Source organism: Rhipicephalus sanguineus, unplaced genomic scaffold (assembly GCF_013339695.2).
Source record: "Rhipicephalus sanguineus isolate Rsan-2018 unplaced genomic scaffold, BIME_Rsan_1.4 Seq1136, whole genome shotgun sequence".
NCBI lineage: Eukaryota > Metazoa > Arthropoda > Arachnida > Ixodida > Ixodidae > Rhipicephalus > Rhipicephalus sanguineus.
Window position 1 is genome coordinate 28598 of NW_023614388.1, and position 19403 is coordinate 48000.

General features: G+C 42.5%; 2 long non-coding RNA genes across 2 annotated transcripts; both read right to left on the reverse strand.

Moving 5' to 3' along the window:
• Positions 1-156: 156 nt before the first annotated feature.
• LOC125756522 (uncharacterized) lies at positions 157-3815 on the reverse strand. Its single transcript, XR_007414569.1, has 2 exons — positions 3562-3815; positions 157-1640 (listed from the first exon to the last, which is right to left on the reverse strand). It is a non-coding gene; the product is annotated as an uncharacterized LOC125756522 (long non-coding RNA).
• A 1507-nt stretch (positions 3816-5322) lies between these two features.
• LOC125756520 (uncharacterized) lies at positions 5323-9279 on the reverse strand. The gene is made up of 2 exons (XR_007414567.1): positions 8904-9279; positions 5323-6345 (listed from the first exon to the last, which is right to left on the reverse strand). It is a non-coding gene; the product is annotated as an uncharacterized LOC125756520 (long non-coding RNA).
• Between the last annotated feature and the right edge of the window lie 10124 nt (positions 9280-19403).

Here is a 19403-nt window from a genome sequence, read left to right on the forward strand (position 1 = left end):
GTATATTACTTTTGTATAATTAAGATTGTGCCACAGGGTCTTTCAATTGAAAGTAATACATATAGCATGACCTTGCATTAATTATCTTTCATAAATGCTAATCACTACTCGAACAAATCGAGAACGTTTCTGTATTGCAGCAAATAAATGTAGAAATTGCATATGTCATCACACCTTTATTGCCCAAAAAATTGCATTTATTGCACATTCATCAAGCAAGTGACCTATGCAGGACACTATCTCTGCAAGCTCAGATGTGCACGCGCAGGCCTTGCATTTATGGCTTTGCTATCTCGGCAGCCCTCTGTTCTATTGCTACCTGTGAATGTGCCAAGCAGATTGGTCTGAACGGCATCACAAGTAGCTAAACACATTTTAGAGCGCAATGAACTGGGCTAGTTGGTACTACTTCATTATGTCACAGTGCGAGGAAAGAAGCCAAGGCACACAGTGCTGTGTCCCAGCTTTTTCCTCGTTCTGGGAGCACTGGAACAATGAACATTTGAGAACATTCACTTGGAGCTCCTACCATCACATTTGGCTACATGCTCCAAGCCCAGCTCGTCCAGACATGATTCAAGGCATCACAGTTGTGTTCGCATACATCATCTGTGTAGAGAACAAGTTATTTTGAATTGAAAAATGGCCATCCACCTGTTTTGTACAAGGCTACCAGGAAATCCATACTGATTTCTCAGAAAGGAAGACAAAAAATTCGTACTGTTCCTGGGCTCAAGCCTGGAACCAACACCTTTCCAGGGCTGTTTCTCTACAACTGAGATAGCCAGTAGGCTAGCAATGGGCAGTGTAAGGGCCAATTAGTTGAAAAGTCAAAGCACACAGAATGTGGCAAATGGGTCCTGTGGAAACGTGCAGCAGCTTTTAGCAGAAGATTCTGCGTTAATATCTATTTATGAAAATCAAACTTGAAAGAAAAAAACATTACTTGCAGCTGGTTATAAGCTACTTATACCTACTGTGCTTTCCACAGAACTCATTTGTCATATTCAGTGTCCATGCGCTTCAAACTGAATTTGCCCTCGCACTTTGATTACTAGCATACTGGTTAGCTTAAATGGTAGAGCGACCACCCCGAAAAAAAGTCGTTCTCGAGTTCAAACTGTGGACCATGTCAAATTTTTCGCCAACTAAAATGCTGTTCTTTATGAGAAATCCATATGAATTTTCTCGTAGCTTTGTGCAACAAATGGGAGTGGATGGCCATTTTTACATTCATAACCCTTTCTATGTTGTGCAAAACTCCGCTGTTATAAACGAGTCATTTTCTAGCAGCCAACAGCACATCATAGTGTTTGTAGATCTGGAGTGCTTCCCAATACGGACCACTGAGAATGGCACAGTTGCATTGTGGGGCAAAAGTATATGGACAGTTTGTGCCACTGAGCAAGCTTATGTTATGAGGCCCAGCAGCACATAGTGCTGGCATTGTTGACATAGTTCCTTGAAAGGCAGTGGGGGTTAACATAGGCTGAAGTTGAGGCATCTCCGTTGTAGTGCAGACAAAACGGGTGCGGATAGTTCGTTCATGCTACTGAGAGAAAGTAACGGAAGACATGGCAGCAACACACAATGCCGTTTATGAGTTTGCAAGGCAGGCCAACTGCACCAAGGCGGATGAACTGCAAACAAGAGAGCCACATGGTGTTTCTAAGTGTCAGGCTGTACGTCACGAAAATTTAGCTCAAGAAAGTGAGCCCATAGTGTGCACTATAGGTGACCGCATCTGTTTGTATATAACATGGCAAATAAGCTGATTGGTACAAACTGAGTGAGAAGAGTTTAGCAAGAGTTTCATGCCACGTCTTGAATGTGCTTGAAAAAGTGCGTGAGCCAACATGTTAATAGGCTGCTATCGAACAATGTATCTAGTTTTTCTTTTCTAGTAAGACCTGTATATCCGAAAGTTGGCCTCCCAGACAAATATGTATTATGGGTGTCATACTGTCAATTTTGATCACGATGGGACCTGACTGGGTAGAATTTCTCTACTGTGATTATTTACTGTATGCAAGTTGCAGAAACGAGTCAATCACTGTTGAGAAATTTGACCCTGATTGGGCTTAATTGCGATCAGCAGTGCACCATGTGACAACGGTATCATCCGAGTTAGTTTCTAAGTATGGTCTACATCCAAGCCGTGGATGGATCAACCTGTAAACCTAAAGCGGCGGCACTTACGACTGCAGTTTCGCAAAGTCGTACTCTGTCTTGCTGCAGCTTTTAGCACACCATTCTTTCTATAACTGTTTGAGACGCTTTGTATACAACTGTCTACATCACATGTTTTTGCTAGTCGTGTTGACTAGTGGCTAAGAAAGAACAAGATACATTTAAGAGTGGATAAATTGAACCTCCTGTGTAATAGATCTGTTTTCAACTTCATTTTGCAGTGTACTGTTAAATATAGTCAATTAGCAGAAGGCACTACCATGTTTGATGTTCCGCTTTTTCCAAGTCACCTAAAAAGTATAATTTATCTTTGCTCGAAATGATCATAACCAAAAAAAGAAAAATTAGTACTGTATTTCTAGCCTGAGATTTCATTCTATTTTTGCAAAAAGCAGAACATGAATGACTTCAGGTTCAATGCAATTGCAGTTTAATCAAGATTAGTTACTATAAAGCACATACATGACAATATTTTTGTTGCAACGTCGAGTCCCTTGAGATAATGTGCAACTCTGACGAATTACAGGCAGTTCTTCATAGATCGCGTCTGAAAGGGTTTAATGTAGTCGAATGAAAGCTCGCACTTGAATCGAAAGTTCAACCCGACTTGCAGCTCAGTTGTAGCAAGTTCTACTGTGCGTTTAGTTCTGATTTCTTTTTCTCTTTTTTTTTTGCACGAAGTTATACAGAACACACCCTCAATTGGTGCGCTGCTGGCAGGCACTGATTAGTTACTGCATATGCTACCTTTAGGTAGCGTAGTCAGTAACTCTAGCACTGATAAGAAGAAATCAGCGTCTTTAGGTCAAGGGTGCTTGAACTCTTCCAAAAACACCCCCTTTCGTGAAAACGAGCAAGTGTAGCGCAAGAATCTTCAAAAGCTTTACGTTGCGAGGGGTGCTGGACGTGAACAATTCTGTCTTATCAATAATGCAATGTCCTGATGCACTGACAGCGCAGAGGTCATCAAAAGCAAGCTATCGCTTCCATTATAGCACTAAAAGCGCCTTCAAAGCAAAGCTGTCAAATTGAAATCACGGTTTACATGTATGTACAAAAAAAAAGAGGGGGGGGGGGGCTGGGCAGTCATCGACGCCCATTAGCAAAGCAATATTTGTTCGCGGCAATACCTAGTACATCTGAATTTGCTGCACAGCTTTAGCTTATATTTTGTGTGGTACCCGCGCGTTCATGCACGTTCACGATCGTGTCCAGATCATCGGAAATGAATTTTCAGAGCTCGACTGGCTCGATACCACATCTAGCGCAAGTTAACGATCAAAGAGCTCGATACCTATCGAAAGCGCAGAGCATGACACTCATACAAAGCACAATGTTGAATTGGAAGTTGCATCGGAACGTGTATCTTACCAATGACCTCACCTGCTGTGGTGGGCGAGCGGAGTCGAGTACGAATATCCACGGGTGAAAAAGGCACCACACCTTCACGTGTGAGAAAACATACCCTAAACTCGATAGCGAGCGTTAATGTTAACATTACCACGTACAAGAAACTAGCGAAAGAACAATTTACATCGCGCAAACGCTGCAAATTGCAAATAAACAATCCGCCATTGCAGACGATGTCGATGTTGATCGAGCTCTCCTCTGTAATAAAGGATTCGTGCCGTAGCCAGAAAACGTGTGCAAATACCGCTGCAATAACAATAATAATAATAATAATAATAATAATAATAATAATAATAATAATAATAATAATAACAAATAATAATCTAAGCATTCATAAAGAAAGAAACAGATCTAAATCGATTCTGACTCTGTCCTCGTGGCTTGAAAGGAAACTGCATTGCATTACTGTAATGAATGTAGTGCAGAAACCGCATGCACAAGTATGCATTATCAACACAGGAAGACACAACCAGGTTAAGCTTTGACAATAAGGCTTTATTAAAATGCTGGTTTGGTTCCTCCATAGCTTTGGGAAATCAATGTCATTTAACACCTCTACAATCAGTAATACAATATCTGAAATGAGAAATCATAAGTGAGAAATGGGCAGGTCAGCACATTCACCAATCGAACACTTTGCATTCCAGTCAATTATTAATTACAGCAGCAGTTGTGTCAGATAGAGCAGATGAGACATATGAGTGACTTAAATTTTATATTTAGTGGAAACCTCGGTCCAGTGCCAACATCAACACATAGTACTTTTCATATTTGTTGAGGCATGTGGTCATCATTGGCAATAATAATAATAATTTCTGGGGTTTTACGTGCCAAAACCACGAGGTAGGTAAAGGCACGCTGTAGTCGAGGGCTCCGGAAATTTTGACCATCTGGTGTTCTATAGACCATCTGGTGTTCTTTAACGTGCACTGCCATCGTACGTACACGGGCTTCTACCATTTCGCCTCCATCGAAATGTGACCGCCGCGGCCGAGATCGATCCATGACTTTTGGCTCGGCACTGTTGTGGCCGCCTCCAGCTTTGCAATGCTTTGCACTATGTGCAATGCCCGACTCGTTTCAGTTACTGTTTCAGGTGGGCTCTCATAGTCGTTATTGTCAGTGCTTGACAATGTGTTAGCAATGACCACACAGTGAATGTGCTTGCACACTTTGAAGTGTATCAGGTGCGCACACACTGCACATTCATTGCATCTCAAGGGACAGCAAGCAGCATCCCCGACTTTTGTCACTGTATAAGAGTGCCCTTTAGTAGACTGAGATGGCACAGTCCACGTGCCGTCTTCGTTTAATTTGGCACAACCTGCCATTTCAGTGCCAGATCTGTGGTACCTTTCAACTGCACTCAACTTCTTGCCCTTTGATCATCTGGATTGCCCTCTTCATCAAAAAATGATATGTCAAGTCCATGAGTGCAGAAATTAGTTTATCAACACGCTTATTCTTCTTTCCCTCCAGCATGCTGTGCTTCATCGTCCTGTGCATGCTCTCAAGGTGCATGTTGGTGTTGATACCTGCCCTCGTCCTAAAGCAGTAGGCCCGCTCTTGAGGTCTAACTGCATAGTTGTCCTTGAAGTACTTCAGAAAATCCCTCAGTTTTTCTTCCTCAGTGTCAAGGAATGATTGAAGATACTTTTCAAATTCTTGCTGGTCAAGGAACTCTAAAAGGAGTCGCACGTTGTGGTACACGTCTGGCCTCAGTTGTTTTTCTACAAACTCATGTATCTTCTTCTGCCAATTCCTATCCACATGCCAGGTGCAGAGAAGTTTCTGCTGAGGGACACCCATAACTGACGACCATGCCTTGTAAAATTGTGAGGCGTCATCAGACATAAATGTCTTAGCAGCCACTTTTTCGTTGATGGCACACTCAAGAGACCTGAAAAAGCTGCCAAGTTTTCCTCATTCATCCTGTTGCAGATGAAATAGGCTATAGGTATACCTTATCCCACTTCATCTAGCACTAGAAGAGTGGTCAGCTCAAACTGTTACCCTGTAGTTCCATGTGTTGAGTCAAGACACACAGTGCCCGTGCCCAATTCTTCTAACAGCTCTTTTTGTGGCTCTGTCATCAAAGCAAGGGCAAAATCTGTTGCACCAAAAGTACCAGTTGGGTCCACTGCACCTTGTGCCTTATACAGACAGACAAGTGTTTCACCTTTGTCTTACATTGCTTTCACCCACATATCTACACTGACAGCATCATTGGTGTGACACTGTTCAGGAGCAGCAATGTGAAACTGCCGTTTGATGTTATGCAGAGTTATGCGTTCTGCCAAATGTGCTGGCCTCAGCTTACATGCCCCCAACAGATGTTCTTATATTATTCAATATGGTTTTCATGGGCACACCACGCTCCAGGTCCTCTGCTACGTTGGTTAACCCCGTTGGCCTTTTCTTTGTCACTCATCCTCAAGTGCTGAATTTCTGCTTTATGGCCATAATGCTTTCTTTGGTACCTTACATTTATGGTGATATCTTCAGGTGCCGGGCTCTGAGTGTTCTCCTTCTTCGTCACAGTAATAAATGAAAGACATATCTTACCGGACTTGCAGGTACCCTGACTTTTTTCTCGACGATTACCATGACCTTCCTTTGGCCTAGCCACTCCTGATCTATTAGAGTAGTAGTGGCTCCTCGTTTCCCCACTGGCCAGCTTTTTGGGAGCCGTGTGAAGAACAAACCAACAGTTCGCCTCTTCCTGAGCTTTCCATTCACTGAATTCTGTAATACAAATACAACATAGTATCAGAGAGAGACATTAAACCAACGAAAATAGTTCAAAGGCCTTAGACATAGATTACAGGGGCGTAGCCAAGGGGGGGGGGGGGGTTCAACCCCCCCCCCCCGACATTTTTTCAATTTTGCTTGCGTATATAGGCACGCACACATACAAACGCACGCACGAACATACATAAAGTATGGTTGAACCCCCCCCGAAAAAAATTTCTGGCTACGCCCCTGATAGATTAATGTCAAATGTTTTATTTTGCTCCCTCACTCTCTCTGCTTCACAAAATAAATTAAGTCCTTCAGTTACCCTTCATCTCATTCAGTGCACTGATATTCTTTCTGAAAAACTTCTGAAGCATAAGTTTTTGACCGAGCTTACGAATGTGCTATCAACGGCAAAAACGACTGGGTGATAAATGTGACATGAGATGAACATGGGTTTTAACAAAAATGGGTCATACAAATGAAGAAACAAAGTATACGGCTTAACAGCGGAGGTCATCAAAAGGTATTAAAAAAAGCCTTTAAAAGGTTAAAACTTAAAAAGTAAGAACAATAAAAGTCAACAGGTTTTGCAAAAACACAAATCTTTCTTCGAGAGCACACGTTTTCCAGAGTTTTGTGTGACCTTGCGGAGACCTTGTTGCACAGACTCAAGAAAACCAGTGATGTGCCTCCAAAAAACAGAGATGGGACAAAAACTGCTGTTATCCCATACGTGCACCAAGTGTCACATAGGATTAAGAAGGCTGCAGGGTGCGCAGGAGTCAGTGTAGTGTTTACCGCCCACAACAAACTTTGGAGGCCTGTGCAAGCGTGTAAACGTGAACAGTGAAAGGCCTGACATGCTGCAAGAAGCACACCACGCGGTTTTTGTCTTGCAAATGCGGCATCGTGTATAAGATTCCGCTCTCTTGTGGATGTGTTTACATCGGCCAAACTGGCCAATGTATTAACGATCGCTTGCGTGAACACGCCAACAATTTAAAAGTCTGACGGCAACATGGCCTTACACTGTGCAGCTTGCGGTTGTACCCCCTTTCTTGACCAGGCTGTCATAGCTCGAGAAATATATGATGCATCATGTGCAGAACAGCTCGGACCCAGCTGTGTCAGCATGCCCTCTGTGTCACTCTCGAAGAAAGAGTCTGCGTTTTTGCAAAACTTTTATTGTTGTTCTCACTTTTTAAGTGTTAACCTTTTCAAGGCCATTTTTAATACCTTTTTACAGCCTCCTTTGTTCAGCCGCATCATTGTTTCTTCATTTGGATGATCCGCTTTTTGTTAAAACCCATGTTCATCTCATGTCTCATTTATCACACAGCCGTTTTTGCCGTTGATAACGCATTCATGAGCTCGGTCAAAAACTTCTGTATGGTATCAAGGGTTTTTTCGCTTTGTCGCCCTGTTTCCATGGGCACGTTACCGCCTGTAATCTTTAGCGAGAAAAAAAAAAGCGTAAGGAAGAAAAAAAATTAAATTTTTTTTTGATAGTCTTGTTCTGAAGCACTCGATGTTACCACGTGATGAGTGTAGCGCATTAAATGTTAGTTGGAAGTAGCGCTCTATGTGTCGTTTTCACTGTCCCTGTCTTGTGCGCTCACCTGTTTCAACACATCATGTATCCACCGGACATATTTGCTCTGCTTTGTTTTTAGAGGGAAAACAAAAAAGCGACGCAAGCGGCAGTACTTTCAGTGTGATCGAGCAAATTGTGAAAATTAGTGCCTCTGTGCATACTTGTTTTCTTTTTTTTTTTCTACGCGACAAGCACATGCGAATTATAACTAGCTGGCACAGTGAATGCACGTGGAAGCGGTCATATGCTGTACAGCCTCACCACAAAAGATGATAAAAATGCACTGACACTGTCTTTTCCAAAAGGCTGTTGCTAGGGTAACGTCCAGACGTAACTGTAGTCACCGCTATCGTTACGTCCAGACTAAAGTCCCAAGATTTTTCCCTGTTGAAGAGCAGGGAAAATCTAGGGACTCTAGTCATGTGGCTTTCCACAAACGTGAGTACATTATTTTCCTGTTGCTCAGTGAAGGCCCTCTGCGCCCTTCGGGCGCGGCAACCTAATCGTGGCTTCGCCCTCGCTTCGCGAGTGCGGCCATTTCGCTAACGCTCAATGGCCGGTTGGCAGGATCACGGTCACGCGCTACTGGCCGCTGTCGCGGCCACGCGCTGTTTAGCCCGCGCAGCCTGCCCCTTCGGGGCAGGCGGAGGCGTACGTAACCCAAGAGCCGCGTCGCGCTTCTCTGGCAACAGACTTCAGCAACACCTGAGACAAAAAAAAAAAAAAAAAGTTCCAGCAGCAGCGAGGTTCGAACCAACGTCCTCGCAGTTCCGAGCACGACACTCTAGCCGCTGCGCCACTGAGGCCAATCGGTTCGGTAGGTCTAACGGGCTGTATTTGTATTGCCACGCTGGACGTAACTTTTAAGACTCGTTATTCTTACGTCCAGACGTAACTGCAACGGCTCGTACCGTTACGTCTAGACGTAACGCTAGACACTCCCAAACTGCAAAACAGGATGGGTACTCACCTTTATCTTTGTGGAACGCCTGCTGCACGTAATCGGCGGCGAATTTGTGCGCTGCGATGTGGTGCTCCACATATTTTTCCAGTGAAGACAGGCCAACGCCACAAACGTCGCATTTCATGGGAGTATTGACTTTTGCGGCTACTTGACGACACCGACGACACTTCGTTACACGTGCGCGGAGACAGCGCCGGCGGAGGTGAAGATAATTAGGGACGAAATTCATGAAGCACGTGACATACTAGGCACTCCGTGGCGACACGGGGAAAAGTCAAAACCAACTTAGGGAAAAAAAGTCTTCAAGTGACGTCACACGTGAGTGACGTAGCAGTGACGTCATCTATTGTTCGCGAGAGAGCCCTTACTCCGGCGAAACGCATGTGTGCCGACAAAGCTGTGCGCCCCGCGCCGGCCGCGGAGGCCGCGCGCGCGCCGCGACGCTAGTTTTGAATTCCTCGGCAGTTCCGTTGTAGCACAAAGCGAGTGTTGAGCGCAGGCACCAGGCTGGCCGTGCAGGCAGGCTATGCTTGGCGGACACCTGCAAGTCTCCCGTTGTGGTTGGCGGGTCATTGTTCGCTCTTGAGACTTATCGGAGTGGTCGTTATGTCAGCCGTGCTCCGCCGCCGCCATACAGGAGCCCGTCCTAGTCGCCGGCCTTCGTATGATGTTTCGTGATGTCCCGTTACATGAAGCGAACTTTGGCCGGCGTGTGCAGTTTTTGTGGTGTTTGCGTGTGCGCTCTTGCCGCCGTGGTGGTTAACGGCACGCACCATCATGCAATGGCGCACGGATACTTCAAGACTGTTGAGATATTTAGGTGCGCCTAAAGCTTGACGCTCTCGTTGGTGCTTAAAATAAAACTTTGTTTTTGACATCCTGCTTTCTAGAACATCTATTCTTTAGTGCAAGTGGTAAATTCGGGGTCGGAGCTACGAAGATACGTCCCGCAGTGTTTTTTTTTTTTTTTTTTCGGCAGTCCAGATATAGCGATCACCGGTTATAACGATCATATTTTTCGTTTTTCTCGATATCGTTATAAGTGGACTGCACTGTATACGGCAAGAACCCTCAAAGGGTTAATGCGGCAACGACCAGAGTAGCATGTGCCATAGCAGATGATGCGCACTGGCATGATTGATAAGGCTAAGAGAGAAGACATGTGCTTGATGCAGGTGATGCTGTTCCAGGTAGCATTTGAGGCTTTCCTTTCAGTAACCCTTTATTCAAAATTTGCATATATTTGCACATCCCTGTCATGAACATTTCTTGAAAGTAGGTTTGATCTGACAGAGTCAAGCATTGTGTCCATTTTAGTTTTGAAAATATGATTGCTTAGAAAAATGGCATTGAAAGGAGCATTACGATTAATAGAGGCCGGTTTTTTTAGGCATTAAAAAAGTGCATTTTAATCGCCAAAAACAGGCAGGCAAAACAAGGTTCTAGGCCTCCAACGTTGTAAATGCAGTGGAACCTCATTCATGCGTTTTTGAAGAAGGGGCAGGAAAAAAAGCATACTATCAAGGAAAACGTAGAATCCAAATTCATTAAAACATCGTGCCGTTTTGCTTCATAACCATATTGTGGATGTTGGCACAGGGCAACAGTACGAAATAGGACTGTATCAACACGGTTCAACTGTATTGGCGCAATAAATTTTTACATAAATGTAAATAACTTCAAAACAAAGACGTGCGCAACCTGTATCTACAACAGGAAAGAAAGAAATGTTATTGTTTATGACAGCACAAAGGCGCCAACAGTTGAACATAGCCGTGCAATTGTCCTTTTTCCAGCATGGTTCTCAGAACACGGTCTCTCATTTTATTCTGTGGCATGGTGATTCAAGTATCCACTGTCGAATCAACATACTCCTGGGTCTCTTTTTTTTCCGGCATGGCTGGGAAGGGCAAAGTAGGAACAGATAGCCAGACCGCTAAAAGACCAGAATGGAGGGATGCCTTGTATTGGCCGGGTCGAATCACTAGGGACGATTTCTCCCCTGTCAGTGAACACCTTAAAAAGTAAATTACAAACAAAACAAAAACCGTGTGAACAGCACAATTTTTTTTCTTCCTTTGCTCACTTTGCGGTTTCATCGCATTCATCAACCGCTCGTGCCATGTCAGTGCGGTGGCATATGCTGGCCGGCTCGTCCCATTTCACTGCTGCTATAGTGTTTGTTTTCCGGAAGTTGGCTGTACTAGAGGACTAGGTTGAACCCTGTAGAGTTCCGAACAGTCAGTGTTGCCAGGTAACATGAATAACTTTCTCAAACTGCACTCGAAAGTGAAACCTGGGGCTAAATAGTGTTCATATAGACCGCGATTTTAAAAATAGGCATTTATAGCTGCTTATAGGCACTTAGGCACAGACGCCAAAAATAGGCATTTATAGGCACTATAAAACACAATAAGAGTCCTTCTTAACCATCTTATTCATGCTCATATATCAAAGTGGGGCGACAGGAGCGCAAGGAACAAAATAGGCATTTGCCTAAATCCGGTCTCTAAGGATTGCCTCTGGCTTGCAGACAGGAACAGAAGCAGGAGCATACACACATAATGATTTTAGGAAATTGAGGAACAACTCTGGCTATTTACATTGTGTTCTGGCAGTTACTGTATGGGGCTCTGTATGAGCACGGGGACTTTTACAGGCTTTATTGGGGCACATTGTTGAACTTCGAAAAATATTTTGTTACTGTGTGCCTTAAAAAAAAAAAGAAAAGCACTGCAACTCAAGCAATTTTCACCTCAAAACTGCACCTAGCCTGAATTTCTGACCTTGGATGCTTTGAACTTGTCATATACAGCATACATCAATACAAAAGGGAACACATGGAATGCTCCCAAGCATTGATTACCATTTAATTGTGAACTCATTCATCATACAATAATACTTGCCAATTTTCTAAGTACCTTCCTGATTGTACTTTCACAATTTCATTGTAAAAACACAAGACAGTGCACCGTTTTAAATGCATAGTATATTAGCATACCCACTATACACTGTGAAAGTTGCTTTTAGAATTGGTAAGGTGGTAAGGCACGGTGTTGAGCACTGTAAGAACCTTCATGAAAACAACTGTTTTTTTCTTGTGTGTGTAATTAAAATTGGTTATGTGCACTCAAATGTGATGGATTTTCTCGTAGCCAAAACTTTGTTAACCCTTCGCGGTCCAAAACCTTCACCCACCTTCCATCTGTTCTGGTCCAAAACTAAAAAGTCAAAGCTTGAGTAAAACAAGTTTACTTACTCTTTTAGAGATGACGCATAATCAAGTGAGAAAATGCATGCATGAATAAACCACGTAAAAGCTTGTCGAGCAGTGCTGACCACAGATCGCTGTGGACATGTCGCATTGTCAGGAGGGGCCTGACAAAGTACTGCAAAGGGTTAAGTGTGTCAACTGAAGTAGTGCATCATGGTGTAAATTTATATTGCCACGCCTGCTTCTTGTTTTATTTTGATGTATTCGAGTTTGACCAGCAAGGACGGTTAGCAACGCTCGACGCTGACCGCGCCGCAGTGTTCGAGAAGCTTAGTGATTGTAGTAGATCACTTTGTTAAGATCGCGCGGGACGCAAATAGTCTAGATTATTCCAGAGCTTGCGCGACCACCAGTGATAAGACTGGAAAGTTCAATGCATGATGTATAAAAGACAGCGCGTCCCAGCCGTGAGCAGTTTTATCGACAGCTGACGCCCTGTTCGCCGCTATCAGTGTACAGTGTGTATTGCTTTAGTTCGAGTTTTCATTTCCTGGCCACAAGTTCGGCCAAATAACGAGTTTCATCTTGAACACGCCGACTGCTGTCTTCGTCGACGTCACGACCCCGTGACATCATGATGAGAATGTGTGGTGCATTACACAAGCCGTAGCACTAAAAGTGAATGGATTCCTCTTGCGTTAATTTCATGCGTTAAAAATCCAGCTCTGGATAAAAATCCAGACTGAATGAGTGCACACGTATCTTGTGTTGTTGTTTTCCAGAGCCCAACTACTGTCAGCTCATGGACACAGTGCACATGCCGCTACACAACTTCTATCCATCTGCAATGGTGCCCACCGGCGACACCAAGCATCGCTTCCATAACAACTCATCGGCAATATAACTTATGCGCAAGAAGGTTCCTAAGTTAAACAGAGAGTCCTATGTACATATATTTATGCATTACACGTGCGTAAGCACATATTTATGTTACACAGTACATCCATTCACGCAGCTTGTGGTGATAGAAAGGGGTGTTAAAGGGCAAGCCAGCCAGTGACTGCTTTGAAATACGTAGATACTTGCACTTCCCTTCTACTGGCCTACATAATCTGCACCGCAGGTGAAGTGAGTTTTTTTTTTTTTTTTTTTGTTAAAGGCTTGGATTGAAGAGTAATGTGGTAAAAGCTGTGAAGCTGCAAGTCTGATGTTCAGGGATTGCCCAGTTGCACTTGAAATGAGCTCTGGTGCATAATATTATTTTTGTTCATTAAGATGGTTGTATAGATGCATATATGTGTGACAAGAATGAGTGACAAAGGCACAAGGGGGTGGGGAGGTAAAAGAATAAGTATGGCAGAGGAGCATATGAAGGTCACTGAAATATGCTGTAGTGCTTCTCATTGTCCTGGCGTAGTTGGGCTACATTTATGGCACCTGTAGAAGCTTGTAAGGCAACAGCAGTGCCTGTAACAAGAATAAGTTGGCCTTTTATATTACAAGATTGAGTACAAGGGGTAGGAAGGAGCACTAATGTGACTTTACCACTGTGTATCGCAAGAAGGAATGCTGCATTCAGCTGAAGTGCCCAGAGGTTAGCTGCTTAAAGAAAAGATAGAACAGTAGTTTTAGAATTAACAGAAATATTTGCTCATAAAAGAGTATTGCCATTGCAGATATGCAGCTGAATGTACTACAGTTGGCCTGCCAATACTGGGCACTATCTTGCTGCTTCCTGTCTAGACTCTTATCTCTGGCACCCTGTGATGGTAATGCACTTCTTGCCATCCCCACAAGCTGTAGTGTTTCATTATGAAGGTATGCCTTCTATACTGGGGATGTTGGTGTTGGTAATCGGCATAGTCACTTATTTATTATAAGGAAAGATCTCCTTTGTTATCTTTAGAGTGGGGTTAGCTATTTTTCTTTTAGCCAAAGTATTTCATTGTCAGTGAAAATGTCAGTTCATTTCATCATAATAGAAGTAAAGCACGCTCTGTAATTGTGCAGTGTACAGGCAGAACTAGATCCACAACTTGTAGAGACCACTGGTAATTGACCACATTTGCCACTGCAGTGAAAAATGCCGAGGTGCTTAGTACTATGCCGGAAATGACTGATGTTAGCTGAGCACTAAGAAGCATTGTAACATCCATCTTATTGTGTAGGCTGTGTTGTGCAGCGCTGATCACTGCGGCTCGAATGTTGTGCCATTCTGCTGTTGAGCGTGAGATCCCGGATTCAACTCCCAGTTGCAGTTATCGCATTCTGGTGATGGAAGAATATGAAAATGTTTGTGTATTTACGTGTGGGTGGACATTGAACAACACCCCTCGGTTAAGAAAAAAATGAAACATTCCCCACTTATTGCGCCTTTCATAACCCAGGTGTTGGTTTAGGGAAGTAAAACGTAACAAGTTCTTAGTCTGTTTCAGCAGTTTCAGAAAGGAACACATTGTTGGCAATTTAGAGCTGGGCAGAATCGGAAATGTGTGCAACTAGATACTGTCTCAAGATACATTTTGGGTATCTTAAGATATCATCTAGGACACATGTATCTTCATCATCTGTATCATAATACATTTAATGAAGCATGCATCAGTACCTGTATTTTCTGTAGATCAGTTGAAGTGTCACACATACATTGAATACAGGATACAACAGCTGCATAATCCATGCAAGTATTGAGAGCCAGTGAAGGCTAGCAAATTACAGCAATTAAGGATGATATGAACTCGTATTTCTAATCGCCACACCCTACTGGAAATATGAGCGCCTAACGCAGTGCCACGAAGAAACTCTGCTGTTTACAACTTTAGTGGATGACAAATGCCAACTTAAGTCAATATTCTCAATAGAGTGCAATTTATGCAGTGCTAGTATATGGAGAATGGGGAACAGAGTGAATCAAAATTAAAAGCAACTGTCACTATCCGGCAAAAAAGTGCAAGGTCAGTCGACTTAAGTTTTAAAACAACAATGGCAATGACATCAATGTCTAATAATTCTTGCTAGTTTTAGAAGGCATTTTAATTGCAGAGAAGTTGGCCAATAGCATATCCTCTTGTTAAGAATTTTGCATTTTGAGTTTGGACAAACAAGGAGTGAAAATCTATTGCAAAATGCGGTGCTGTTCTCTTAAGTTTCCCACACTGCATTTATCACAGTACATTAATTTCACTGCAGATTTTGAGTACATTGAGTGCAGTTTACGATGGCAGGTCAGCTACTGCACTGATTGTCCTTAACGGGATTCGATAACACAAAGCAGGTGATAAACATGTGAAAGACGTTTTATCGCAGTTATTTCGGTCACTACTTACACACATTTTACTTCACAGTGAAATGTCATTTAAATTACATGTGGAAAAATTATATTTGTTGCAAGTGTATTCCTCGGTAGCTGTAGCTGATTCTTCAAGAAGTTTGCCATCTCTAATATGAGTACGTTGAGTAGGAAGAACGTGGTTTCAAAGAAAATTAGCAGTACGAAAGTTATGCACAAGGAATCGAAGTGTCTTGAACTATGAATGGTGAGCATCATATCAGACGCAATTAATCTGCGAGTTTTTGTGTTTGAAATACATGTCGCCCGTGTATTTATATCATGATAATATTTGAGAACATCTTTGCCCAGCTCTGGTTGCCATATCAGCAGGAAATGAGAGGCTCGTCATAACATGGCACAGTACAGCAAAAGTTGCAAATGTGACGTTTGTAGTAGGGCATTTTTGGCAAGAAACATAGCACCTGTGCTTTGAAATGGGCTCGTGAAGGCGTTTTATTGAAGTTCATTTCTCCACAATGTTGACTCAGGATCCCGGTGTTGCACAGCGGCACATTATAAATATTAGGTGTGCTTTCTGCTGGATCTCAGTAGTGCAGCTTTGTACAGCGCTACATGATGATATTTAATCTTTCTTCTATAGAAATCTCACAGATCTCACACCGAAGCATTCGACTATGAAAGGTTTCACTTACTTGAGCCTCATGGTCTATCACTTGATGCCGAGCACAGCAAAAGGAATTATGAACTTTGTAACAGCAAAGGGAATGATGAACACTGTAGTTGACTCACTCTTTCAAAGTGCTGCTTTGTCTTCTTTCTAGTGGAGTCATATTTTTTTCTTGTCTTTATTCTTTTTATATCATTTTAATGAATTTTCTGGCCACAGTGTGAAACTAGGCATCTTATTCGTGGACAAAGCATAGTCTTGTAAATTCTCTAGGACAATGCAGATATTTGTTGCGTGACAACGTGCATGACTGCAGCTGAAATGAAAAGTTATGTGGCCTTTTTCTACACATTTTTATGGTAGATGAGTAACCTAGAGCTGTATAGGCATTAGTGGTTGCACAGCATCACATGGCCTTCTTTTTTCTTTAGTCGTTTAGGTGGTAGTTAGAAAACTTGAGAAACCTCAATGTGTTTCTTTCTCTATGGTGGTCAAGTACACTCAAACCTCATTACAACAAAGTCACATCTGCCATGAAAATAACTTCGTTATATCCGAAAATTCGTTATAAACGTTTATTTGTAACACTATAGCTATGACAAGACTATTCTTCATTTCCTTTGTTATAACTAGAGCTGTGCGAATAGCAAAATTTTGGGTGCGAAGCGAATTCGAATATTGAAGTCTGAGTGCGAATCGAATCAAATATTTTTCGAATATTTCTAGAATATTTTTCTAATACTTCGAAGCGAAATTGCAGAAAAAAATGTTAAGAGAGGATTTCTAAGCACATTCTTATGAGATAGCAACATGAAAGTATTTCTTTCCGCTAGGTTGATGCACTGGTGGGGTGGTGTTTCATAGTTGTCTTATCAAGAATGGGGCAATGTAGAGGCCGAATTCTATTTATGTACGCGATTTCGTGCAACCAAAGTGTTGCCGACAACACTTTACACGTGATAGGAAAAGATGCCATTTCCTGAATCTCTCCTCCTCTTTCAACTTCTGTGGAAGCCCAACTGATGTGGCAGACAAGGGTGTGCTCCCTTCAAGTCCGGAGTTCCAAATCTGCCTCGTAGACATTGATATATTAGAACATCTGAAATTTTGGATGCTAAAAAGCTTCGGCTTCCGATTTTTCGGACTTCCTGCCCAAATTTCAGGGCCAAAACAGCATTGAGCCCCCACCTGTGCCACATCTTTCATCTCCATGTTGGAACCAGCGTTTTCTTGAGTTAACGCATTTGCGACCGTAGCGCAGCTTGAAAAGCAGCTTTGCCGCAATACCGGGGCGTGATGAGGTGAAGCATATTGAAAATCTAGGGGCCACTTCTAATCGGACGACTGTCTCTTGGCAAAGTTCGACCGTAACGGGGCTTGAAAGGCAGCTTTTCTGCAATACCGGGGTGTGATGAGGTGAAGCATATTAAAAATCTAGTGACCACTTCCAATCGGACGACTCTCTCATGGCAAAGCTCGACCGTAACGAAGCTTGAAAGGCAGCTTTGCTGCAATACCGGGGTGTGATGAGGTGAAGCATATTGAACTCTAGCGCCACTTCCAATTCAACTTACGGTCTTGGCAAAGCTCGACCGTAACAGAACTTGAAAGGCAGCTTTGCCGCAATACAAGATTGTAATGAGGAGAAGCATATTAAAAATCTGAAAGGGTCACTTTCAATCAGACGTTGTCTGTACTTGTTTTTGGGAAGTTCGAATAGTAAAATTCTAGTGCGAATCGAATCGAATAGCAAACACTATTCGAAAAATATTCGAAATTTCGAATATTCGCATACCCCTAGTTATAACCGATAATTCGTTATATCCGTGTTCGTTATATCGAGGTTTGAGTGTAGTATTACAGAGGTGTAGTCGGGCTTTCCAGAGCTTCAAAAGCACTGCTGGCAGACTTGGCACTCTATGCACTTTGAACTCTACATTTCTGCTCCCTGCCATGATGTGAAGGGCTCACTGCTTACCACTGAGAAGCCTAGCACCATCTCGGCAGTTTTAAGGATTAAGAAAGCTGTGTGGTATGAGAGAGGCCTGTTTGTTGCTCTCATACTGTTTACGTTTGAGTTATCAGGGACCGTGTTTTTGTGCAGTCACTTTTGGCAGTGTTTGTCTTGTTTTAAAGGCACTAAAAAAAAGCAAAAAAAGAAAATGCCGTAGCTCAGTTGACGTTAAACACGTATGAAAAGTTATTCACCTTCGGCTTGGCACCAAACGACAAATCACTCCCGAAGAATGTTGCGATTGAAGATAGCAAGTCTATTCTTCAGTCAGAATTAGTCGTGAGTGAAAGAGCATGCATGTAATGATGCTTTAAAGATTGACAGCACTACATGAGCAAAACTCCATACATCGACATAAAGAGAATTTATGATCACCAAAAAAAATAAAATAAAAGACATTTGACAGAATAAAAACAAGCTTGTTGAATACCATTTGTTGTTCACTTCTTGCGAGTGCACTAGATGTCAAAATGGCACTGACATGAAGCACAATTCCTTTTTCTATGTCTGTGTGCTGAATGTGGCACTATATCTGAATATGGTGGCTGCACAAATATGGCCCTTGGTTTTATTGTATGTCACACTGCAGTCAAAATGTCCTGTCAATCACTTGTTTTACTGGGTCTGTTTAGAGAGCTTGTGTTTGCTTCAGTATGAAACTCTGCTTTATATAACGTTTGTGCAAATGTTTGAACTATAACAGTGACATGGCATTTTGGTTTTATTTGAGCTCTTATGTATGAATTCATCAGGGGGCATGACTCCACAGTCAGGCAATTGCACACTGATAATCAATTATGCTGGCAGGTATTTGCCAGAAAACTGAGTAGATTAGAAATCTTTTACTCACTTGCACATAATACTGGCATTACTTTGTCTTAGTAAGTTGGGCACAATGACTTGTAATGGTAGAAATAATCATAGCCTTATTGTCCTTTTTATATGCAGATTTCTTGTGATTCTACCAACTGGTTAGCAGTAGTGTAGGAACACCATTACTTGCAAAAATGTCTTGTACAGCTGAGCATAGCACTTAATGGCTATTGACACATGATGAAGAGTTGTGAGGTACGCTATGGGAAATGACTTATGCTTAGATGTGTGCAAACCTAAGTAGCAGAAAGCCCACGGAGGGATTGCACAATAAATTTTTGCCACTTTAAGTGAGAGCCCAAAGTTTGTATATTACCACATTTTCATGAATGTAGCCCACTTTATTTTTTTAATTTTTTGTAAATTGCTGGTTCAAAAAGGCCTCTGTCTATATGGGGCATGATTCTGGATATGCCCTCTTTTCTCCCCATTTAGTATTTTAAAGTATG